At 41.7% G+C, this 27,410-nt stretch overlaps 1 long non-coding RNA gene across 6 annotated transcripts in view; it reads right to left on the reverse strand.

Annotated features, from left to right (window-relative positions):
• Positions 1 to 27,410, reverse strand: part of LOC102164143 (uncharacterized) — a 358,716-nt gene that overhangs the window by 317,979 nt on the left and 13,327 nt on the right. For 2 of the 6 annotated variants that reach the window (XR_014836011.1, XR_014836012.1), the window contains exons 1-2: positions 9,010 to 9,165; positions 7,629 to 7,768 (exon numbers count right to left, since the gene is read on the reverse strand). This is a non-coding gene — a long non-coding RNA (uncharacterized LOC102164143). Of the gene's footprint in view, positions 1 to 7,624; positions 7,769 to 9,009; positions 9,166 to 11,153; positions 11,257 to 14,553; positions 14,777 to 15,634; positions 16,637 to 27,410 lie in introns of those variants that run through there. The other 4 variants (XR_014836014.1, XR_014836010.1, XR_014836015.1 and 1 more) reach the window with 4 other exon arrangements.

Consider the following 27,410-nt stretch of genomic DNA (forward strand, 5'->3'; position numbering starts at 1 on the left):
AGCTCTCGGATACAAATAACTTCTCCCGCCCTTTGGAATCAAACAACCTCACTTTCTTAGCGGGAAGTAATCACCCCTTCTGACCTTCCTTCCAAGATGGGGCCAGGGTGCTGAATGTTAGGCCGCCAGCTTTCCGGAGGCTCAGGGGGGTGGGGGGCTTTCCTGCCGTAAGTTCCCCTGAAACAGCAAAGAGGTTTAGGATTGCACGTGGGAAGTCCGCCATCCTGCACTGCTCAGATCAGGAAAACTAAAGGAAAGCATCATTCATGTTCCATTTGCTACAGTGTTTCCAATAAAGAGGGGTTTCAGGAGAAAACTGATGGATACCAATGCCTTCTATGTTTGTTTGTTTGTTTTTCATGGTAACAAATGCGAGATGAACTGAATTGTAATATAAATCCATTTTGAAAGTATGTATTCTCTTAGAGCATTTCACCATCTTGAGTTATAGAGGAAATAAAAAGAAAAATATTTTTGAGAGCACACTAAATATCTCCTCATCTAAATCCACCATGAAAAAAAAAATTTGTGTGTGTGTGCATTTTTGAGGGCCACACCTGCAACAAAAGGAAGTTTCCAGGCTAGGGGTTGAATCGGAGCTGCAGCTGCTGGCCTACACCACAGCCACCTCCAATCCAAGCCATGTCTGTGACCTACACCACAGCTCACAGTAACGCTGGATCCTTAACCCACTGAGTGAGGCCAGGGATCGAACCTGTGTCCTCGTGGATTCTAGTCAGATTCATTTCCTCTTTGCCATGCCAGGAACTCCCATCATTAGAACATTTAACGATAGATACTTGGAAATATTCATGAGGCAGAGACAAAACAAGAACGTTGTCAAAAATGACAGGAAGGAGGAGTTCCCATCGTGGCACAGTGGTTAACGAATCCAAATAGGAACCATGAGGTTGCGGGTTCGGTCCCTGCCCTTGCTCAGTGGGTTGGGGATCCGGCGTTGCCGTGAGCTGTGGTGTAGGTTGCAGATGCGGCTCGGATCCCGCATCGCTGTGGCTCTGGCGTAAGCCAGTGGCTACAGCTCCGATTCGACCCCTAGCCTGGGTACCTCCATATGCCACAGGAGCGGCCCAAAGAAATAGCAAAACGCCAAAAAAAAAAAAAAAAATTAAAAATGACAGGAAGGAAAGGGGGGGGGACAGCGAGAATATAAACAGAAAATGATTATTTGATGAATGAATTCCTTTCAAGAAACAAACAAACAAAAACCTACATTGGACTTTTTCACTCTTTATTCCCTCCTTACCTTGTCTGACAGGATTGCCAGAAATATGGGTTTTAAACAAAGGTGTTCAAATTTGCTTAATCATTAGCTCTTATAAGATGCCATTGTTTAAAAAAGAAAAAAGAAAAGAAAAGAAAGAAAAAGGGAGTTCCCGTTGTGGCACAGCGAAAACAAATCCAGCTAATATCCATGAGGATGCAGGTTCCATCCATGGCCTCGCTGAGTGGGTGAAGCATCCGGTGTTGCTGTGAGCTGTGGTGTAGTTCACAGATGCGGCTTGGATCCTGCATTGCTGTTAATGTGGTGTATACCAGCAGCAGTAGCTCCAATTGGATCCCTAGCCTGGGAACCTCCATATGCCACAGGTATGGCCCTAAAAAAGAAGAAAAAAGAAAGAAAAAAAAAAAAGGATGCCATTGTTAATAGAAATAGGGTATAACCTCACTGTGGCTCACAGTGCCCTGTGGTCTCCTCTGGGAAAGTGTTGGCATGTCCACCCTCAGGAGTTCTTAGCAAAGCTTCCTTAGCATCCGTCCCTGTTTCCCTGATTCCTGCGGAAATATCTGCTTTCTTTCTATATATATTTTTCCTGACCCAGCCAATATTAACTCGCCCCTGCTTAAAATCAATGTTGCTATTCTCTTGGGAATATTGTAGCAACTTGAGAATAGACACAGATCTAGATGCATGGGTACATCTAAATACTAAGTGACACTCAGAGAGATGACAACACCTGAGATGAAGCACCCAGTGTAAATTTCCAACATTTAGCCCTTTGTCTCCATCAAGCCCTGGGCCCCCGTCCACTCTGCTCGCTGCACTTATCTAAGGCAGCATCGCCCACTCTTTGCCTTGCTTCAGGATCTCAGGCTTATCAGCACAGATGGTTTTGTGGATCTGGGGGAGCAAAAGCAGCACACATGCAATCTGTGAGCTCCAATAATGAGTCCCCCCGGTCAGAGGGGAGAGGGAGGTTCCCTAATGCTTCCAGAGATGCAGAGTCCAGTGCACCCCTTAGAGGGCAAGATGCTGTGTACCTACAGCAAGTGTAAGGTGATAAGTCTATTATATCACAATTGAACCATAAACAAGCACAGGTGCCAAAATCGAACCCCTAGACTTCCATCTGGATCCATTCTCAGTTTTTCATGTGTGCTAGGTCTTTTTAGTTAGTTTTTAGGGCCTCACCCACGGCATAAGGAAGATCCCAGGCTAAGGGTTGAATCGGAGCTGCAGCTGCCAGCCTGCACCACAGCCAGAGAAACACAGGATCTGAGATGCATCTGTGACCTGCACCACACCTCACAGCAACGTAGAATCCTTAATCCACTGATCGAGGCCAGGGGTCGAACCTGCAACCTCATGGATACTCATCTGGTTCATTACCACTGAGCCACAATGGGAACTCCTGTGCTAGGTCTTGAGCTGAGTTTTGTGGATGAAGAGATGCATAAAATAGAAACAGTCCCTTTCCTAATAGTATGCGGGGAGACAGAAAGTAAGAAAGAAATTAAAATGCGAGTTCCCTAGTAGTGCAGCTAGTTAAGGATCCAGCACTGTCATCTGGAATGGCTCAGGTCACTGCTGTGGTGCGGGTTCAGGAACTTCCATATATTGCAGGTAGAGCCAAAAGGAAAAAAAGAAAAAAAAAAGAAAAAAAAAGAAAGAAATTAAAATGTGGTTTAAGGAGTTGCCATTGTGGTTCAGGCTGTTGGGGACCCAATATTGTCTCTGGGAGGATACAGTTTCAATCCCTGGCCTAGATCACTGGGTTAAGGAACTGGCACTGCCACAAGCTGCAGCACAGGTCATGAAGTGGCTCAGATCTGGTGTTGCTGTGGTGTAGACCTGCAGCTATAGCTCCAATTTGACCCCTGGCCTGGGAACTTCCAAATGCTGCAGATGGGGGCCCCAAAAAGAAAAAATAAAGGGAGAAAAAAATGTGGTTTCAGCTTTGTGGAAAGGGAAACTCTGGTTTCAGAGAGGGCTCCCTGCCCCTGTATGGCTTGAGTGGAAGGAGGGGAAATTATAATTCATGCCCACATGTACTTATTCCAGTCAAGGCGCTAATCCCATCATGAGGACCCCACCCTCAGGAGCTCATCTAAATCTAATCACCCCTATGGTGGGGGGGGGAGGGTTAGGGCCTCAACATATGAATTTGGTGAGACACAAACATTCATCCATACCATGTATAGAACATATGTCTAGATATATTGTACATATTTATAAATTTAAGTGTACTGTATGCATATATATTACACTAAATAAAATTTATATTTTATTTATACACAAATGTATATGTGTGCATGCAATACATATGGAAATAGACACTCATGCAAAATGTATAAAATATATATGGGTATATCACCTATATTATGTATACAATGTATATACTTATATACAAATCTACATTTTATTTATACACATAAATATATATTTATAAGCAACACATGTATATATACTTATACACATTGTATAAAATACATATGGGTGTGTTACATGTATGTGTATACAATGTATATATTAAAAAACCAGAAATATGTATATTTTATTTATATACATAAATGTATGCTTATATGCAATATAAATGGATATAATCACTCATACACATTGTATAAAATACATATGCATACATTACATACATGTGTATACTGCAAATATGCAACAAAGAATCCAGCTGCACACTTGCATGGGGCCACCTGGAATGCAGCTTTCTGAATTATATGATACAATTCCTTCCTAACCTAAACATTTAGATGAGCATTTTTAAAAAAATAATCAGAAACTGATAAACATAGAGCTGCTAAGGGAGATTTATATTCCAACATGAAGAAATCAGAGCGTTTCCATTGTGCCACAATGTATCAGACAGAAAGATGAAAAGAGCATTTGTGCTGATCCCAATTCATGATCCCAACTTGCTCTCAATCTACAGGTGACACAAGCCTTATGTGTATCACCTGGAGATGCATGTGGATGGACTTGTAGTATAAAAAGGATGTATGAGGTTAGGGACAGGGGACAGGTCCAAAGTACCCAGCTAAAATCAACCAACATGAATCGAAGAAGAGCTTGCTAAATGCTTTCTACGTTTCCTCTCATTCTATAGTTTTCATACTCCTGGAGATATTATTATTTATACCAGTTTTACCTGCAAGGACATCCCACCACAACAGAGAATGGACACAAAGTAGGAACTCAAGAAGTGGTGACTTAGGACAGAATTTGAAGGCAGCCGTGTTGGTGCACTACTGCCACCACCCTCCCTCCACCAGGGGTTTCCAGCCCACGTTCCTCCGAGCCTCGAGATCCCCCAGAGGAGGGAGCCCAAGAGACTGGACAGAATGCCCCTGGTTTTTCTATTGCACACATTTGGCTCAGCATACAATTCGAATGAGAGAAACACCCCACCCTCCTGCTATACTTGCATCTAGACTCCACGTCACAGCACCACCTTAACGTCTGAGAGCACATCACACATCCATCTGTATTCCATGCTCCTTTAGATGTAGCTAATCCCTGCTATCTGAGCAGCACAGCAGCCTCTCTTACATCTTAAGATTCTCCTCCTCTCCACTCAATGATTTATGATCAGTCCATCCAGATAAACTTGTTTCCTTTCATTAGGACAACTAAGGCATCTCCCCATTGTAACAATCCAAAGGAAAAAAAACAAAAAACAACCAACCAACCAAAAAGACGCATAAGAACAATTTAACCCAAGAACACAATGGCCATGAAGGGTCCTGCTGAGGTGCTGTGCTCTTGATGATAGTGACAGAGGGACTACACCACTGGCCTCTTTGAATCTGTCAATGGCCTGTGGATTATTGGTAAACACTTGGGGAAGGGAGGGTTCCAAGGAAAACCATAATTTCTCCCAAGAGCCATGGGCATTCTGTCTCTGGATCCTCTCTATGAAGGGTCTGTCTTAGGAAACCCAGATCTTCCAGCCTCCTCTGTGAACTGAAAGGCAGGCCTCGTTTGTGTATTCTAAAGGCGAAAGTTCCCCTTGGGGGCAGGGCAGAAGACATGAAGCCTTTTCTTAATGATCTTTTGTTATTTATTTATTTTTTGTTTTTTAGGGCTGCACTGCAGCATAAGGGGTTAGGGGTCAAATCAGAGCTGCAGCCACTGGCCTACACCACAGCCACACCGGATCTGAGACATGTCTGTGACCCACGTCTGTGACCCACACCACAGTGCACGGCAACGCCAGATCCTTAACCCACTGAGCAAGGCCAGGGATCGAACCTGCATTCTCTTGGATACTAGTCAGGCTCGCTGCCACTGAGCCACGATGCAAACTCCTTAATGATTTTTTTATGCAACTTGGCTGTAAAAACAATGTTTTAACCACACTTCCCCTCATTTCCTAGCCAAGGGTTATGACGGTAACAAAAATTCTGAATGAGGAGTTCCCGTCGTGGCTCAGAGGAAATGAATCTGAGTAATATCCATGAGGACACATGTTCAATCCCTGGCCTCACTCACTAGGTTAAGGATCTGGAATTGCCATGAGCTGTGGTGTACGTCACAGACACAACTGGGATACTGTGTCGCTGAGGCTGTGGTGTACACCAACAGCTACAGCTCCGATTTGACCCCTAGCCTGGGAACCTCCATGTGCCGCGGGTATGGCCCTAAAATACAAAACCAAGAACAAAACAAAAAACCCACTAAACCTAGTGGACTGGTGGTTTTTGAGCAGTGTCTCTTTCCAAGTCACCTAGATAAAATACACTTTCTCTTCTTTGTAAACTATTTTCAATGTGATTCCCCCCTGCCCCACCAACTCCACACTGGAAACAGTAGCGGCGTGGAGGGAAGAGTGTTGTATCAGCAAATGAAAGATGCTATGGCCGTTAATCCAGCAGCCACTGCAGTCGCCCCAGCTGTGCTCGGCTCCTTAAGCACTCTGTAAATACAGGCACTGTTCTGGCTATTGATGCTAAGGATGAAAAATGCCACCTGCCACATCAGTCAACAAAGGATGTTGTGACCATCGAGCCATCAGCCACTGTAGCTGCCCCCAATTGTGCCCCCAAGGGGATTCAGCATGGAGAAAAACAGGACATTGATGCTAAATAGTTCAGGTGCAGATCCAAGAAATGATTTCAATAAGCCCAGATTTTGCACCTTCCCATACAGAGAAAAGCACTAATTCATTAACTGGAGATGTCTGGTTTTCTTTCACAAACAGTAATCTTTTGCTGTTATCTGGTCTTTGCTGCAAAAACTCTTCTATATCCTGGCTCCTCCTTGGCCTTTTCAGAACCGATCCTCGGAGCTGAGAGGCTGCCTCCTGGGCTTAAAGTCCCCAGAAAATCTGCTGAACAAACCGTAATTCATAACTTTTAGGTTGTGCTTTTTTCTTTCCCAGTTGGCAGCAGCAAGTGTCTACAGGTGCACCACAGGGACCAAAATTGATCCTATGGATAATGAGATAATGGCACTTGAATTATTGGCTACCTGGGCTACTCTGATGGGTTTTAGTTGTATAGAAAAAAGGTACATTCATGTTTCCCTAGATGTTCACTGTCTCAGATGAAGTAGGTTTTGAAGTCTGCATTGACTATCACTGATACATCTCCTTAGAAGAATTGCTTGCATGAAATACAATCCACTCCCACCACCTCCCCAGCATGAAAAACACATGAACTTGAACGTGACATCTATGAAAACCAGAGAAAAACTGATCTTTCCTTTAAAAAAGACCCTAACACAAATAATTCAGTTTTACCTTCTTCAGTGATTTTTGTGTGTGTGTCGTTGTTGTCTTTTTAGGGCTGCACCTGCGGGCAAATGGAAGTTCCAGGCTAGGGGTTGAATTGCAGCTGTAGCTGCCAGCTTACGTCCCAGCCACAGCGACACAGGATCTGAGCTGCGTCTTCGACTTACACCACAGCTCACAGCAATGCTGGATCCTTAACCCACTGAGCGAGGCCAAGGATCGAACCTGTGTCCTCATGGATACTAGTTGGGTTTGTTAACCACTGAGCCATGACGGGAACGCCATCTTCAGGGAGTTTATGATCGAAATTCTCCCACCCAATGTAGCTTGAATGGAATAGAGAAAATGGGCAGTTTGTCTGCAAAAGGTGAGTGATTTTGTATGGGGACAAATTAGTTTTGCTGTTCTTCCTTCTCTCCTCCTTATCACGGTCACAATCACAGGATTATCAAAGTGTCTCCTGATGTTACATTTTTTTCAGCCAGTACACAAAAGTAAAAGTCCCCTGTTTTCCTAGAGGAGGAAGAGGAAGGAAGGGAAGAAAAAAACATGAAGGGGCAGGAGGTAGGAAGTCAAGAGAAGAAAGAAGAAAAATACCTGGAAAAATAATGGGAGAGAAACAAAAACAGAAACCGCTGACAAACCTACGTTTCTGTAGAGATGCAGCACGATTCTTCTGCCCTGGCTTCAGAAATGAGTCTCTGAGATGCCTTGAACTGTGGTGATGGATTCTACACTGCTCACTCCATCTGCCCGTGGAGAAGGCATTTCTTCTGTCTCTCTTAAGTCTGAAAAACCATATAAGCCACATGAAATCATCTTTTTTTTTTAACTTTTTTTTTTTACTTTATTATTTTTAATTTTTTTTTTTTAGGGCTGCACCTGCAGCATCTGGAGGTTCCCAGGCTAAGAGTCAAATCAAAGCTCCAGTTGCCAGCCTATAGCCACAGCAACACCAGATCCGAGCTGAGTCTGCAACCTACACCACAGCTCAAGACAACACTGGATTCTTAACCTACTCAGCGAGGCCAAGGACCGAACCCACATCCTCATGGATACGAGTCAGGCTCATGACCACTGAGCCACAATAGGAACTTCTAAAGTCATCTTTAGAAAACACCCAAAGTCTTTTTTGTTGAATGAAAGGCAAGTTTTAAATGTACCCCCAAATGATAATTACCCTAATGACATACTTGCAATTGATTTTCATTAATTACATGCTTTTTGATCTTTAACAGATGTTCCAAAATTGTAACATAAAATATATATGAACAGTAAATTTAAGGACGTTATAGTTAACTATAAACACTTAAGGATGATATAATCATACGTATTATCTACCATCTAGCTATGTAATCTGTCTTATCATCCTTCTATCTATTATCTATATCTATCTATATCGATAATCTCTATTAACTATCCATCTATCTATATTTATTGTATTTTTATCTATCCACCTAATTTGTATCTATAATCTATTTACCTATCTCTGCCATCTTTGTATATCTATCTACCCATCTATCTCCCTATCTATATTTATATCTTATCATTTCTCTCTATATATCATCTCTCTATATTTTCTATCTCTATCATCTATCTGTATCTGTTATCTACCTATTTATATCATCTGTCCTATCTATTATCTATATCATCTGTATTATCTCTATTTAACGTCTATCTATACTATCTCTATCAACTATATATATATATCATCTACCTATCTATATGCATCATCTCTCATCTATTTTATCTATAACTATTATCTATCTATTTTATCTATTATCTATCTATTAGCTATGTGTATACACATCAGCTACATAACAAACATTCATTCTCCAAACCGTTGTCTATTTCTTGCGCATGCAACAGTTCCAGGAAAGATTTCCATGAAATTTGGAGTGTGCCTGAAACATTCTGACAAAAATAATGGGGAACATGGCACACCAGAAGCCATGTGGGGCGTTCTGAAGGCCCCTGCGAAGACTGACCTGCCTTTGCAAACTGGATGGACATGGAGAGAGCAATCTACCTTATGGGTGGATGAAACGTGCCTTCTCGAAGATGCTCCAGGCAGAGAAAACCCACCAGGCGTTCTTCCCCGGGCCCTGCACTGTCTGTCTCACCAGGGAGTAAGCTCTGATTTGCAGCTGCTGGCAACTGAGCCCGCTGCCTGTCCGCTTCTCCCTGCATCCAGGCTGCCTTAGAGAATAGAGCAGCTGGATTTATTTACCAGGCAACAGTAAATGATTCTCCCAGGCAACACTAGCACGGCCTGCTACTCAGTAAATAACATGCAGTCTTTCCAGGCTGAGCCCATTGGCGTGCAGGACGGATATGTACCTGGAGGCTAGCAGAGCTCTGTCCAATTTTGACCATGAGGGAGTCTATTCCAGAGCAGATGATCTGAACCTGGAATTTGGTACTCCTGAAATCGTGGCCTGGATTACAAGCGTTTATGTCATGACTCTATCTCCCGCTGTTGGAAATAAAAGCTCCTCTCTCTCAAAATAAAGATAGAGTGGCATCAGAGGAAATGTGGCAGAGAAGAGACAGAAATCTGCAGGTCCAGGGACAGTGGCAGATGAGCACAGCAGGTTGTTGAGAATTTAGAAACATAAAGAGCCAGCTCACTGCAGAAATGGAGCAAGGCCGTTCCTCCCAATGTTTACGGATCTTAAAGGAGGAGTTGATATTAAAACGGAATGTTAAAACATCAAGGAAGCTGACTTCAGCCCTCGTTTATTTTCCCATCCAGAGGGATGACTTCTGCATTGAATTAGGGGGTTGGGGACCCAAGTGGAATGACAATGACTTATTAAGGGGCTCAAGGCCTCTAGCATACAATCAAGGCAAACAAAGAGTGCAGCTCAGACCCTAAAACTAATTGCTGGGCAGTTTCTCTGCAAAGAACCTCTCTGCACTTTCTTTTCTTTCTTTTTTTTTTTTTTTTTTTTTTTTTTTTTTTTTTTTTGTCTTTTTGCCATTTCTTAGGCCACTCCCGCGGCATATGGAGGTTCCCAGGCTAGGGGTCGAATCGGAGCTGTAGCCGCCAGCCTACGCCAGAGCCACAGCAACGTGGGATCCGAGCTGCATCTGCAACCTACACCACAGCTCACGGCAACGCTGGATCGTTAACCCACTGAGCAAGGGCAGGGATCGAACCCGCAACCTCATGGTTCCTAGTCGGATTCGTTAACCACTTCGCCACGACGGGAACTCCCCTCTGCACTTTCTCAATGTGAAAAAAAAGGGCACAGATTTCAGACCTGTGTGTAGCCCTGCCATAGTTTTCGGTTGCGACCCTATTAAAAAGATGAATAATTAATAATCTTGATTATCTTATTAACTTTTAATTAATAATTAATCTTACTAAATTTTTTTGGCTGTACCTGCGGCATGCAGACATTCCTAGGCTAGGGATCGAACCCAAGTCATAGCAGTACAATGCTATATCCTTAACTGTTTGGCCACCAGGGAATTCCTCAATCGTTTTATAAGAATACATACCCACCAACACACAATAGGGTCATACCTATATTATATAATATGTACTCTAATGCATTCTGCTTCTGTCCTGCCACAGGTGTTTGGCTTTACAAATAATCTCTGCACTCGATTTGAATCTCAGCAGGAAGGGACCATCAAGAGAGTTCCTTCTCTGTGGCAAATGCTGTGTGTGATCCCTTTTTAACTACAGCGGTGACGTTGTCAGGTCGCCAAACAAACAGCAGATGTGTAGCATGCTTTAGAGTTGGCTTGGCCCTTTGGGCATGCTGGCGTCCAGAATTATCCTTCAAATGTGGCTCCAGCTCACCTCCTACCTGTCATGAGTCACCCGTGAGCCCACGGGCGAGGTTCTCCCTCCTTCTAATGCCCCTGGTTCTCATGTAAAAGGATGCTAAGTACATAGGAATTAACACGCATGAAATATGTGATGGAATACCTGCTGATGGTGCCTGCTAAGAAGAGGAGGAGGAAGGGAGAGCAAAGAGAGGGGAGACAGAAAGGAGGCAAGGGAAAGGAGGAGAAGGAATAGGATGGCATGGAAATACATGCTTCTCTTGGGCAGAATTCCCTCGAGCAGCATCTGACCTAAATGACTTATTCCTAAGAAAGGCTGGTGAGCCAGGCATGGCAGCAAAATGGGGCCGGGGAAATTCAAAGGACTTGTACCTTCCGCTGGAGTTGCCCATCCTCCTGATCAGCCCCCACCCTAAAGGATCCAGCCTCAGTTGTCAACAGCACCAAAGTCGGGCCACTCTGGAAGGACCTTGTTCTGGAAAAGAATGGAGCTGTGTGAAATTAACAGCTAGCAGCTCACAGCTGTGGGTGATTACAGGCCGTGATCCAATGAAGAGAGTCTGGACGTGGTGACCAGTGCCCACCCGCCTTGGTCTGTCTGTAGTGGGCAACTATTTCAGGAGAGGAACCACCTTTTATAGGAGTTTCAAATAAATCTTAAGATCACCGTTCTTTCAAAGCATGACTTGTGTTTCTTTTTTTAAAATTCTAGTTGATGTATGTTGTGCCCATTTCTGCTGGGCAGCAAAGTGACCCAGTCATACATATAGATCCATTCCTGTTCTCATACTATCTTCCATCCTGGTCTATCCCAAGAGACTGGATAGAGTTCCCTGTGCTGTACGGCAGGACCTCACGGCTTATCCAGTCTCGGTGTCGTAGTTTGCATCTACCAACACCAAACTCCCCGTCCATCCCACTCCCTCCCGCTCCCCCTTGGCAACCACAAGTCTGTTCTCTGTGTCTGTGAGTCTGTTTCAGTTCTGTAGCTAGGTTCAGTTCTGCCGTATTTTTTATTCCACATACAAATGATATCATATGGTATTTGTCTTTCTCTTTCTGACTCACTTCACTTAGGATGAGAGTCTCTAGTTGCATCCTCATTTTCTATGCCCTTAATTCTCTTGAAACTAGGCAAACAAACAAACCTCGTGGAATAGGTACAAGAAAAATAGAAGGTTAAAGAACAGAGCATACAAAATACATATATTCTCTTCCATCCTGGTCTATCCCAAGAGACTGGATAGAGTTCCCTGTGCTGCACAGCAGGACCTCATGGCTTCTCCATTCTCAATGTCCTAGTTTGCATCTATGAACCCCAAACTCCCCGTCCATCCCACTCGCTCCCCCCTCCACCTCTGCCGAGACCAGCTCAGCAGGATGGGGCTGAAGAACTTAAGGAAGAGAGTTAACATAAAACAAGACACAGAGACAGTAAAGGTGGGAACCAGGGGACTCGAGGTCTCAGGGAGCAAGAGCCCTGTCTCAAGAAACCACACGCTTTTATTGTGCTCTTTAGATGAGATCAAGTGAGGTGGGACTATGGGTGGAGGATATAGGGTTTGTTTACTATTTTTTAAGTTCTTTTACTATTTAAAAAGCCACTTAGGTGGTAAAGGGTTAAACTCTTACTCTGACCTCTAGGCACGTAACAGTTCTTAAGCTTAAGCCATTTATGCCTTTAGGTCTTTGTTCTTAAGCTTAAGTCATTTACCAGCACTATGACTGTTTTTCAAGCAGGAAGATGGAATAAAGTAAAGAATGAAGATGGGAAAAAGTAAAGCAGGATGAGATGGAGTTTTCAAAGAAACATGTCTCTGCACGACTCTCCTCCTTGGCAACCACACATCTGCTCTCTTTATCTGTGAACTTGAGTTTCTACTCCACAAATGGTCACCCAGGGTAGCCAGAAACGTTTTTCTGCCAAGGACTTGGTCCTAGCCGCACAATTAGTGGAAGTGCTGCCGGGAAATTCTGAAGGCACTGACGGGCCTTGAAGAAGTGGTGACAGGTGACCCTTGGGAAGAGGTCCACTTGCTAAGTCTGGAGGTTTGATGCCCTGGCCATTCCATTATTATAATTGAAGGCAAGATTTACTTTGTTTTGGTTAAGTGGGATTAAAGGGACTAATTATATGGGCCGTCTTGAGACTTGAAATTCATGAATCTTGAAATTCATGAAGAGCCATGAGGGGAGGGGCTTACCCAATACCGGATGGACTTGTCTGGTTCTCCCGAGGAGAGGGACCATGGCTTTAGTCCATCTGAATCCTTCATGAGTCTATTTTCACCCCTGTAAGGAGGGAGACTCTTTCCTGCTTTTTTCCATGATGGATACATCAGAAAGATGAAAACGTAAGGCAAAGAATGCCTCAGTGGGAGACACATTGAGAGCAGTTTGTTAGAATGATGTGATGTCTGGATTCAAAAATACACAAAAGAACGCAGACTAATACCTTTTATATATTAAATGTGTTCAGGTCAATCGTCCCCTATAATTTGACTTTTTGATGTATTTTTTCAGTTTTTTATTAAAGGATCCTTGATGTACAGTGTTGTGCCACTTTGTGCCACACGGCACAGTGACCCAGTCATGCATATATATATATATATATATATATATATATATTCCCTTTCTTAAATTATCTTCCATCGTGGTCTGTCCCAAGAGACTGGATAGAGTTCCCTGTGCTACACAGCAGGACCTCCTTGCTGATCCAACCTAAATGTCATCGTTTGCAGCTACCAACCCCCAACTCCCCATCCATCCCACTCCCTCCCTCTCCCCTTTGGCAACCACACATCTTTTCTCCTTATCTGTGAGCCCCTTATAATCTGCGATTTCATTCATTTCTAGGCCAACATGTTAATTTTAAAAAATGTATGGTGTTCCCTGGTGGCTCAGGGTTAAGGATCTGGTGTTGTCACTGCTGTGGCTCGGGTTCCATCCCTGACCCAGGAATGTCTGTACGCTGCTGGTGCGACCAGAAAATAATAAAAAATATGTGTATTAAATATATAATATATAAAAATTAACATCACATAAAATCTAAACTTTTCTCTGCTTCTTAAAATGAGCTGTTGGCGCAGCAATACATCCATTTTATTAAACAACTATTGTTGGAACTCTTCATCTTTCTCCTTGTTCGAGAGCAAAAAACAAAACAGACAGCATACCTAGTGAGAGGCAGACTCCTCTTGTCAAAGCACTAATGCAAGCCAAAAAAAAATTGCTTCCAATTTTACCACTTTTTGAGATTATAAGAATCAGGTTGTATGTGTCTCTACATGAATGACCTGGCTTTTCTCAGAGGTCTAGCTATAAAATGTTGAATGATGGGGTGTCGGCTAGGATGGGCTCCTCTGGAAAAATTTCAGCTCAGCGGGGCTGCACAAAAAGTGATGTCACAGGGTTGCAAAAACAAAAAACAAAAAAAACCCCAATAATTTAGAAGAACTGACAGGAGAAGGATCAGACGTAGGTGAAGCTGAAAGATGTACATTGAGTCCAGGTGAAATTCTGTGAAGAGGAGGAGTGAAAAAAACACCCAGAGGTTTCATGACTCAACTAAGAAAGAAGTCTTCCTGGCACAATCAACACGTTGGTTTTAACAGGTGTATTTTAACCACCTCATAGCTGAGAATCACCTGTGTTCTCGACACAAGTTTTGATGTCATCCTATTTCTGGATGGATGTAGTCCTTAAGTATTAGTGACTGGCTGGCATTTCAGGTCGTGTATAAAAGAGATAAATATATACGTTGTGATCTTACCTTTGGTGATGTGTCTGCATCCTGACTCTTGGGTGGCAGGTCTAGAGCAATGACTTCATTCCTTCACCTGTGCTTGATCAGGTACGGAGGAGGGAGGAAGAAGGCTTTGGGAGGCAGACACCACAAGGAAACTCAGAGGAGACGCTCACATCAAATGGAACGTGTTTCCCATGAACGTTCCTGGTCTTCAAAATCGCCGTGGAGTTAAAAACGGTCATCACACCTGTGTTTGGAGAGAATCAAATTAAAACAGAACCGTGTTTGAAGAGAATCAAATTAAAACAGAATCAGATGGGACTGGCTTTTGTAAACCGGTGCTGTGCAAAATTCTCCTTGGATGTAAGTCCATCTATACAACTAAGTGTGCTTTTTTGGAGCAGAAGTCAATGCTGGTGTAATAATTTCATTTGAAATAAAAGGACAACTCCTAAGACGTCAGAGCGCCATCTGCTTATGGGCTTCAAGTAAAGAAAGAAAGGTCTGTTCTCTAATTCTCAATTCCCAATAAAAATCTATGGAATTCACTGAGATCAACGTTGACCACAAGCCTATTTTCATAGGCTAGATACATACGGTATTTTTAAAAATAATTATAGGACACAGCTTTGTTGTCATTTTCTCACACTCATAAAATCAATACCACGTCCTCCGAGAAAATGAGGTGTATTTTTCATGAAATAGTGACTGAACCAAACTTACGTCTGCTCACCCACACAGAAGCCAAGCCTGTCTCCTGAACCCGAATTTTGGTGAAGAAAAGAGCATTTACTGCAGGCGCCAAGCCAGGAGACGACTCTCCGTGTGCTTAGAAGACTCCTGGTGCTTAACTAGCCCCCGTGACTTTCTGGGAAGGGTTTTTAAAGACAGGGCCAGGGAGGCAGTTGTAGGGGGGGTTTAATCAGCTCACAGACACCCTTCTGATTGGTTGGCGGTGAGATCATTGGGAATCAACATCAACCACCTTCCGGTTCCAGCTGGTCTGGGGTCTCCACGCTGTGGGCAGCATACAATTAACTTCTTCCACCTGGTGGGGGTTTTAGCCCCTGCACAAGGGCTCACCAGACATGGCTCAGAATATTACCTGTAGTCCTTGAGGAGGAACTTAAGGTTCTTGAGGTCCTTGACTTTGTCGAATGGCTAAACTCTTCTTAGTTTGTCTTGCTTGACGGTTTTCCTTTATTTCTGAATTTTCTCACTTCTCTGATTAAATTTGTTCTGAAACTCAGGGAAGGCCTAGGAGGCTAAAGGTTTATTTATTTATTTATTTATTTATTTTTTGGTTTGGTTTTAACTAGCAGAAATACTGTATTAATATGTTTAGAGTGATTCAAATTCAAATTCAAATTGCATCCTCTTTTTGCTTGGATATTTGTTCTTTTTTTAAAAAAATATTGGAGTATAGTTGACTTATAATGTTGTGTTAATTTCAGGTGTACGGCCAAGTGAAACTATTTTACATACACGCATATCCATTCTTTTTCAGGTTCTTTTCCCATGCTGATGGTTACAGAATATCGAATAGCATTCCCTGTGTTAGACAGCAACTCTTTGTTACTTACCCATGTTATATACAGTGTATCTATTAAAAGTTAATCCCAACCTCCTCATTTATCCTTCCTTCCCACCCCCATTTCCCCTTTGCTAACCATCAGTTTTATTTTGAAATCTATGGGTCTGTTTCTGTTTTGTCAATAAGTTTTTTATGTCATTTTTATTGCATTTCACATAGGAGTGATATCATGCGGTATTTGTCTTTCTCTGTCAGAGGGATGTCTCAGCATGAAGGTCTCTAGGTCCACCCATGTTGCAAGGAATGAGGTGGTGTCATTCTTTTTTATGGCTGGGTCCTGAGGCTAAAGCTTTTCTACCGACAGGAAGCAGGCAGAGGACATACGAAGGCTCCGTGGAGTCCTGCTCAGGAACAAATTTACGGTTTCAATTTGATGCGTGGTGAGGCACCGCTGTCATCCACAGGGAGAAACTTCTTTCTATGGATAGTGATTCAGATCCCGTGTTTCTTGGACATGAAGACATTTTGATGGGAGTCTTAACTTTCCATATATTCCTCAAAAGTCACAGGATTCTGGAGGGAAGAAGGATGGAGAGAGAAAATCAGTAGAGTCCGCTCCCTCACGCAGCATGTCGTGAGCACCTGCTGTGTGTCACAGAGTTAAGCAGCTGAGATGAGAACAGCAAGATTCTAACACCTCCGGTCTTATTCACCCAGCACCACCATATCATGCCCAGCATCCATCGATGGATCTTCAAAGACACTCTAGCTGGCCTTTAGTTGTTATTGAACATCTTCTGCAGAGTCCTGGCCATCATGTGGAGACACTAATTTGACCGTGTTGATTGATCGGCAGTTCCCTGCCATCCACTGGTTGGATCTAGGCACGTTTTCAGCTGGACTAAAATCATGGCTCTGGGTGGCTGAGCCATTTGATAATTTATGCAGTACCTGATTCCATGAGCTCAGATGCCTGGTTAAGGTACGAAGAGGAGACAGACTGTCAACTCAAGAGAAAGGGGGGAGCAAACGTCATCAGAAACACACAGAGCAGCATTTTCACGGACCTCTCCCACCTGGAGATGCGTGAGTTCCTGACGTGTGTGGTACTGATTTTGTGTTTTTAACTTTCTAAAGGGGAAATTCCTCAAAGCAAAACATTACAAAACAATTATACCCATGGTAGGGAAGCTGGTATCATTTCCCTTTTTGAAATATCCATGTATTGTGGAAAGGCTTTTGTCTCATGGTTAGACGCACAGACATTCAAGCCAGACTTCCTGGGTTCAAGTTATGGATTCAAGATGTACTAGCAGGGGGAGTTCAAGGCAGTTACTCCATCTCTTTCTTTCTTGTGGTCCTCACTGGCAAAATAAGAATAACGCTAACCACGGTATAAGCCTGGTCCACAGACTGGATGAGTATTATATGCAAAGTGCTTAGGCTCCTGCTAAGGGCTGCAGAAGTGTTGCTATTACCATAATGGGCATGATCATTACTCTGTAGACACTGGCAATAGCATTTTTCCTCATGTCCAGACCAACATCCATTAGGTAGATGCACAAATATTGAATACGTTGACCCTGTGTGGTACCATGTAATGCTGTGGAAATAGGTATAACCACCTGCGCACTTGGAATGGCAGAATATGGATACCGGCAAGGCAAGCATACATGTTCTGCATCAGAACCTAAATGTCCCTTGACAGATGAATGAATAAAGAAGATGCGGTGCATACATACAATGGAATATTACTCAGCCATAAAAAAGGACAGAATAATGCCATTTGCAGCAACCTGGATGCAACTAAAGAGTCTCATACCAAGTGAAGGAAGTCAGAAAGAGAAAGGCAAATACCATGTGATATCACTTCTATGTGGAATCTAAAATATGGCACCAATGAACCTCTCTACATCACAGCAACAGACTCACGGACATGGACAACAGACGTGTGGTTGCCAAGGTAGAGGGGGAGGGAGTGGGATGGACTGGGAGTTTGGAGTTCATAGATGCAAACTATGACATTGAGAATGATAAACGAAGAGGTCCTGCTGTCCAGCACAGGGAACCATGTCCAGTCTCTTGGGAAAGCACATGATGGAAAATAATATAAGAAAGGGAATGTATCTATATGTATGACTGGCTCATTTTGCTATACAGCAGAAGCTGGCACAACATGATAAATCAATTCCACTTTAATAATAAAAAAAGAAATTATCCCAGGGTTAGGGGTGTAGACCAACACTTTTATTATTTAAAAAAGAATAGCCTATGGGAATAGACTCTCAGATTAGGTAAGAGAAGACTCTCCATTTTTCACAGAGTACCGGTCATGCCACTCATTCTCGGCTGAGCACCAAGTACACCCTCACACATTGATGTGCGCCATCTCAAATCCTCACATCCACCCTCATCCATTCTCTGGTTCATCTTTTGCACCCCCATCCATCCTCTGGTTCATCTTTTGCACTTCTCTCTGGCTAGACTACGCTGTCATAAAATGTATGTATCTACCATGAGTCTCTATGCTCCAGGAGGGAGCATAATGCCATTTGCTCTTAAGATTCTTAACTCTTAAATCTCTAGTTGCATCCATGTTGCTTAAATTTGGTTACATAAATGTGTGAATAAATAAATGAAAAGTTAAAACAGCACAGGGCATTGATGGGCCCTTTAAAAAACTATGTTCAAGGATTCACTTTCAAATCTTGCCAGCCTCATGCACTGGCCACAGAGTCATAGCCACGCTTGATTCTTGGGCCAAGCATTGGAGCGTCACTCACTCTAATTCTGACAACAGCCACCTCCAAATGAAGGTTTAGTCCCCTGGCTGAGAAGACAGTTAAGGGCCAGCATTAGACTTTGAACCCATGACTATCTGGCTGCTAAACCTGGGAGGTCATCATTCCTACCTGATTCTTTGGGGAGATAACAAAACTAATTTATATAAAAATATGTTCCTATATATTCACCATCTCCCCATAGGAGGAAAGAGCGAGCCAGCTCTAAGGCATCTAGGGACATTTTCTTTCCTTTCAACCCCAGCACCTGTTCTGACCAACATTCGTGCGACCTTGTTTGTTGAGGTTATACTGTGCGTGCGACAACTAAATGGCTATTTAAATGTAGAGATGTTTCAAGGCCCAAATCTCTTTTCTCAACGGCAGTCAGCAATGCCTTCTGTGACAACAGTGACAAGCAGATTAATTAGCCTGTGTTGGGGCAATACTCTCTGCTTCTGACACCTAATTTTTTTTTTCTTCAGTGTGTTTTCCGTGGCGAGCAGAAAAACATGACAAACTCTGGGAACACTGCCTGGAATAATATTACATTACTCTTATCCTGTGCATTGATATACAACCTGTGAGACTTCAGACCTTCACAGCATTTGCACTGTTATATTCCAAACTTGATATTTCCACACTTGATATGCCCAACCTTGCACCGGTATATCCGTCTCCTTCGAATTTACAATGTGCATTCGTATTAAAGGAAGATTTCTCTAAAATATAGCACAAGCAGTAATTACCATGACGGCTCATTTTGCTTCTAAAGAAATTTAGGAATGCACATACCACACATAATAAATGAAGTGGGACGTTAGAATCATGATATCTGAAATGATTCCATTTGTGTTGTAAGAGGGTGGTTTTAATTTATTTCCTATTTATCTAATTTTGTCATCATTCAATGGATGCATTCATTACCACCTTAGTTTGCTGGACTTAATTTAGCTCATCTTCGTGGCACTGGAATCATTAGGAAATAATTCACACCACAGGTAATAAGGAGACGTTAATATGCTCCCATAAATTATCTTCATTTCTTCTGAAGGGATCCTCAAAGATATATACTACGTGCCACCAGCTAACCAAGTAGGAAAAATCCTTTCCTCCAGGCACACAAAACACGACTTTGACTCGCGAGCTACTGGCATTTCATGGTAAAAGGGTGCAACAAAACAGAACAAAACAAACAAAAAAACCCAGGCCAGTGGATTCCCTGCTATTGCTAAAATGCACCATGGTGGCCTCAGTTTGGGCGTGTTTTTTCCTCTCATTTCTTACTTTATACCTTGCACGTGGTAATATATGGGGTTAACAGATTGATGAAGGAAAGTAAGATCTGTGTTTATGCAACATGGATCTTAGAGGAACTCAGTATCTTCAATTTTTTAAAAATTCAGATTCCACTGACGAAGCTGAGCTAGAGTTATTATTATCCGATCTGAAGAGGAGGATACATGCTTGTTTCTTTCCCTTGAGGCGCTGCTTTTCAAAGTCATGGGCTGAGGCACGGGAATTTTCCAAAGACAATCCCTGCACCTAATTTTAGCATTGTCGGTAGCACATCCCCATATGCAACTTTGTATTCTGGTCCATGTAAATTACCATCCTGATGGATGGTCACAGTATAGCATCTTTAACCAGTGAGAAAGCATGCCCTTTGGCTCTTGAATCTTTCTGATGCCATCCTAGAAGTTTTAAACAGTCCTTCTTTCTAGTAACTGCACAATTGATGAAAGGACTCTTTTCTAGATGAATTCCAGGTGAAATGTTAAGGAAAATGGGCAAAAGGAAACCATCGCTACATTTTAGCCCCTTAGGAATGAACGGCTCTTGCCAATGATGATCAAGGAATTTCTAACATCCACCCAAGAGAGACAACCTTGCCTTTTGTGGGAAGAGCTCAGGATCATTCATGAAGCAGTCTTGCTCAATTCAAGCTAAGTCTTGAATCTGGTCAGAATTCTAGACCTTGCCGCACAGTGGCCTGATGAGGCAGGAAGGGCCTTTCAGGGGTCTCCCAAATTGAAGAAAGTGGCCACCTGCTATTATCCAAGCAATCATGGGTCCAAGTCCACCACCGATGGGGGGGGGGAGGAGCAGAAATTTGGGGGTAGGCAAACACCCTACAGTCTTGGACAGTTCTCAGGAAGGGATGGAGCTTGGAACAGCCAGCAGCCACAACTTCCAGCCGAAAGGCATCCCTCTGAAGATGAGATCCATTAGGTCCAGAGTAGACCCTTCTCCCAATGCACCATAATGTCTCCCTATCAAGTTCCCCCAAGTCTTTGAGCTTTTCCTGAATAAATCTCCTTGCCAACCACTCCCTGGCAATCGTTTCCTGCCCATGTAAGGACGGTCCAAAAGCCACAGGTATAGTGGATAAGATGGCAAGTCCAAAGGAATATTAAAGATAGAGGTAGGGGAGTGATTTTTCGTGTTCCTAGGCTTGGGAGTGGAGTGAAAGGTAATAGTTATCCATCCTCTGTGATTTAGCACAAGTCTGATACAACTCTCATTTTTCTTTCCTAGCTCTAATGAGGAAGGATTTCAACTAGGTATCGTCTTCTCCCCTCCATCACCCTCCAGGTATCCGTGACCAGGAAGGCAAAGTTCATGGTGAAAAGACCAAACAATAAGTGAATGTTGTTATCTTTCTATATTAAATTATACTATACAAACTTATGTTTGTAGACCCATGATCCTGTAACTATACTCTAAATTTAGTTGTTCCAAATAGTTGCACTAAACATTTCCAAATACATTTTTTATTCATAAATTTTTAGGGCCACCCTGGCAGCATACAAAGTTGCTGGGCTAGGGGTCGAATCGGAGCTGCAGCTGCTGGCCTACACCACAGCCACAGCAACACCACCAGATCTGAGCCACATCTGCACCTTACACCGCAGCGTGCAGCAATGCCCAATCCTTAACCCACTGATCGTGGTCAGGGATCAAACTTGCATCCTCCCAGTGGGTCTTAACCCACTGAGCCACAATGGGAACTCCTCCAAATACATATTTTTAATTCAATTTCACTATTTTATTGTGTGAACATGGACAATGTCAAAAAATCTACATTGCACCAAAAAGCCCAAAGGGGGGGGGCGGCAAAAAGAAAAACAACCTTCTTCTATCTACTACCTGGATATAATTATTCTTTTTTTTTCTTTTTAGAGATGACTATTCTTAACATTTTGTCTTATGTACCTCCAGTCATTCTCTACGGGCACAAATACATATTATATGATGTTATACCATCATAGTTACGTATCCTCCACCTTTTTTGGAACTATGCATTTCTTCAACCCATCAATAATATAAAAAACTTCCCTTTTGCTGTTAAATGCTTTTCTGCATCATCATAGCGATTGATGGCATAGATGGATATATTACAAATAATTTATCCAGGAGTTCCCATCATGGCGCAGTGGTTAATGAATCTGACTAGGAACCATGAGGTTGCAGGTTCAATCCCTGGCCTTGCTCAGTGGGTTAACGATCCGGCGTTGCCATGAGCTGTGGCGTAGGTTGCAGATGCGGCTCGGATCCCGAGTTGCTGTGGCTCTGGCATAGGCTGGCAGCTACAGCTCCGATTCAACCCCTAGCCTGGGAACCTCCATATGCTGCGGGAGTGGCCCAAGAAATGGCAAAAAGACAAAGAAAAAAAAAAAAAGAAAAAAAAAAGAAATAATTTATCCAGCTATCCATGGCCACACATTTAGAAATTTGAAGTCTCTTTTCAATAGACTCATCGGAAAACTTAACCCCCCCTTCACCATTTCCTAAAGGAAATTCCTAAAATAAATATATCATCTTTTTTTTTTCCCCAAATGAAATGATGCTGATCATTCTTCCAGAAAGGACAACCCAGAAGAAAAATTATGCCCTGCAGCAAATGTTACCTATCTGACATGGGATAGGTAGTTCGTATCTACAAGTCGTAGGAAACTAGATGCTTAAAAATTGTCATATATTAGCAAGTGCAGCAAATTTTGATTATTGTGAACGAGAGCCATGTTATTATTTTATCTTCTTGTATTATCTCACCGAAGTTTGGAGAAAATTAATACGTAAAAATGGATCCAAGGCCTTCACAGTCTTAATTTTTCTGTGAATATTTAAAAGGGGAAAGACCACTTACGATGTATGAGTTTGCCTGTAATCGGAAATTAACTTCTCATGCAATTAAGGCCCCTGCTTGGAGTTCGCCCTCTGACTTTGAGGTGCTAATAAGGCAACATTACTCAAATCCAGGAAAGAAATTAAGAAACGTAAAATGTTAATTAAATTCAGACACAGAACGGATAGGAAAGCCGATGCGAAAAGGAAATGAAACAAAGGGCAATAAATATGTGTATACCTACTTAGACAGCAGGGCCAAAGAAATCAGATCATGTGCAGAATTAAAAACAGATCTTTCAAAGGGCTTCGAGGGATTTTGAACAGATTCCATGATGTTTCTGAGAACATAAATAAGCATCCAATTCCAAAAATTTTGTGGCCATTGCCTTCCCAAAACCCAAGTCCCGGAAGGACACCTCATGGAAACAGAAAATTCATTTATTGTAAGATGTCAGTGAAGTGCCTTTTTTGGGGATGGGATTTTGGTGGCCAGGACGATCAAAGAATCCTTCACTTTCTGGCCCAAAATGAGAATCAGCTTTCGAATGAAACAGAAGCTATAGAGGCAAAGCCTACTGTAGTATCCTCTTAAGAACATCGAACCCAGAATCACACTTCATAAATTTGGGTTTCAGGCAATTTGGGTTTGGCCAAAAAGTCAATGGATTAGGGATCCTTCCAAACTGACACTGTGCACTGCGGTGAAATGGTATTTAGTGAGGATTTCCTGAGGATTGTGTTGTCTTTTTTTAAAATTTTTATTGAAGTAGAGTTGATTTTGAAGAGTCTGCTCATTTCTATTGTACAACAGAGTGACTCCATGGTCCATGTACACACATGCATTCTCTTTCAGATTCTTTTCCCACATAGATGGTCACAGAATACGGGGTGGAGTTCCCAGTGCAAATCTGTTTTTAACATGCTGCGTTGTTCTTTTTTTTAATTAGTGCTTTAACACAGGGTGAGCAAGAAGAAAGTGCAAGTGTACTTGGCTGCTACCACATATTTCCAATGAAAAATATTCTTGAAGAGGGTGATGGATACTGATATTTATAGTTAACATTGAATAACTTTACAAAGGTGGATCCCAGCAATTATGGGGCTGGGTCACTATTTTTTGGTACCTGTTGTGCCTTTTACATGTGTACTTGCTTTTTTATTTTATTTTTTTGTTGTTGTTTTGTTTTGTTTTGCTTTTCAGGGCCGCTGAAAATCCCCAGGCTAGGGGTCCCATCAGAGCTGCAGCGGCCGACCTACACCACAGCCACAGCAAGGCCAGATTTAAGCAACACCTGCGATCTACACCACAGCTCATGGCCAACACTGGATCCATAACCCACTGAGCAAGGCCAGGGATCGAACCCGCGTCCTCATGGATCCTAGTCGGGTTTCTTTCCACGGAACCACCATGGGACGCCTTTAAGTACGAGCTTTAATTTTTACTTTGATTTCACATGGGTTGACTGCCTATTCGCATTTGTGTTTGGTTACGTCAGGAACTCATATTTAAATTCAAAGAATGCACTTTTGCAGTTCTCATTATACTTCAAAGTCATCAGAGGAGGCAGGAGGTGTAACTTAGCCATCTCACCTCAAGCCTTTGTGTTCTGGGTGGATTTTGCTCCATTTCCTCCTCTTCTCTGGCTTTGAGATGCCCGTTACAGGTGTCATTACTGCGTCACAGGGAGCAGGACGGCAGATGCAGTGGTAATTGAAATGAAAAGGGCTGTACTTAATGTGACCCATGGAGCTGTGTCCAGGAAAATACATCCAGGGAAAAAAATGACACTGAGAGACTCAATGGTACAAACCTAAGACCCTTGTCTTTTTTTTTGGTGCATCTGAGTAACACTATATTCCAGACATAAACTCTATTTTCAGAGGAGCAGAAGGTGACTGGAAGATTCAGATACGTATATAGCATATATATCATATTTTATATATATTATATTTATTATATACAGCAATAGCAATGGGATATCTTCATAGAAATGGTATCTACATACATCACTGATGTCCATCCCTAGACAGCAATCGTATATACTATAGGTTATATAGGTTGTCTATAATATAGGTTATTATATACGTACAATATGTAAGTATTGTATGTGTGTATATTTGTATGTCATTATATAATATAAGTGTAGATATTATGTATTTGTATAATATAAATGTAGATATTATGTATTTGTATAATATAAATGTAGCTAATATATACGTATGTTTGCATATACATATATTATTATAAGATGAATGTATATTATATGTCTATAATACATATGTATATATTTGCATGATACAAATGTATATATTATATATGTATGTGTTTGTATAATGTATTTATGTATTTGTATATCATAAATGTGTATATTATATATTTGTATGATGTAAATGTAGATATTATATATGCATATTTGTATATACACATGTTCTTATTATATGGATGTATATATTATATAGGTGTTCATGAAATATACATGTATACATTATATATTAGTATTTATATCATATAAATGCAGGTATTATATATGTATATTTATACATACATGCTATTATAACATGAATGTATATATTCTATATGTATGTATTTGTAGATATAAAGGTAGACATTATATTTGTATGTATTTGCATAATATATATTAGGCATTTGTATAATATAAATGTAAATATTATTTATGTATATCTGTACATAACATGTTCTTATGGATGTATATATTATGTGTATTCATACAAATGTATATATTATATATGTATGTGTTTGCATAATATAAAGGAAGATACTATATTTGAATGTATTTATATAATATATATACTGTGTATTTGTGATATAAATGTAGATATATATTTGTATCATATAAATGTATATATTACACATGTGTATTTGTATATACATATATATATTTCATCATGACATCATCACGTGTTTCCTTAGGAAAGAAAAATATATGTAAATATAATCCTAATCCATTTCTTATTCTCAAATGGTATATATTCCTATTCCTACTGAATTCCTTCTGTTTTCTTTCACATTCATTTCATAAAGATAGCAGGATTTTAAACATGAAGAGTTTAGCACACAGGCACATATTCTGTTCTGGGACAGGTGTACACGTTCAGAGTGAAATTTCGGAAGCTTTCTCAATTAGTTTAGAAGCAGCCTACCTCCTGAAGGACCGTGAATAGCTGTGTCCATCTGAGACAGGGAAGGTGTGCAGACCGAAGGGTTTCCTGGAACTTCATTGTGGTGGACCACAGGTATGGACAGAATCTGGAGGGGCAGACATGCCATGGGCTCACTGTCAGCTGTCACTCTCCAGGGAAGGTCCTGAGAGGTTAAGGGTATGGTACATCCTGTGCTTGCTGAAGTGTGTTATTAATCAGAACACTCATTTGAGGGGATACTTTGAGAGAAAAAGGTTGGGGGGAGTTCCTGGGGTCAAATAAGATGTATGGATTTGCTATATACATTCGAGTGTTAAAATCTCTGAACGATCCTGCACGAAGGATCCTGCTTTTCCTGTATTCACACACTTATCTAAATGGAATTTTCTCCTCCGTACTAAATGTAGGGATAACTCTTTGAGAAATATGGTTAGAGAGTGGAAAAATTAATAAACAGTCATTTTGGGGGGTCATGCCTGCAGCATGTAGAAGTTCCCAGGCCAGGGATCAAACCCACACTGCTGCAGTGACCCAAACCATAGCCGTGACAACGCCTGATCCTTAACCACTGGGCCACCAGGGAGCTGCTGAACAGTTCTTTTTTTTTTATCACTGAGAGTAAAAATAAAACACAATCTTTGGCCTCAGTGTTCTGTCTATATTAAGTCAGTTGGATAAAAACAGTTTCTCAGATTCCCTGCATCTTCAAACATGTATATCTGATGACAATAATTACCTGATTGGACGCTGTTCTTATTGCACCCTAACAGCCCTTTCTCTGACTTTCTTTTCCATTAGGCAGATTTATTTTTGATAACAATATATGTTATCTGAAAATATATTTTCCTTCTTCCATATGGCGTGCTCTGCCTCCAGCTTAGTAAGAACACAAAGCAATGCATCCTTTAGAATATCTTCAATTGAATCCTGAACTCTGAAGCTTGCTAATATTTCCAGCTACAATGTATAATCATGGACACACACCTCTATCCAGGGGTCTAGAAAAGGAGGCAACGTTTGAAACCCCCCACACCCTTGTGGAAGTTGCCAAAAGAACGTTGTCTTTAGTCCTGAATTTGCTTCTGTTCTGGAAAAACAAAACCGCTGAGAAAACGAAACAGTCTAATCAACTCTCCGGTTGGTAAGAAACAGGAGTGACATTTAAAAAAAAAATGTGAAAGGTGGCACTTTTCTACCTTCACTTATAACATGTCGTGTCATCCATGTGCAAGGTTGGTCACTTCTAAATATCTTCCCTGGAAAATGTACGTTGG

This window comes from Sus scrofa, chromosome Y (assembly GCF_054392235.1).
Source record: "Sus scrofa isolate SSC_HxYL_T2T_F1_AM1 chromosome Y, Sscrofa_HxYL_maternal_Yorkshire_Landrace_v2.0, whole genome shotgun sequence".
Lineage (NCBI taxonomy): Eukaryota > Metazoa > Chordata > Mammalia > Artiodactyla > Suidae > Sus > Sus scrofa.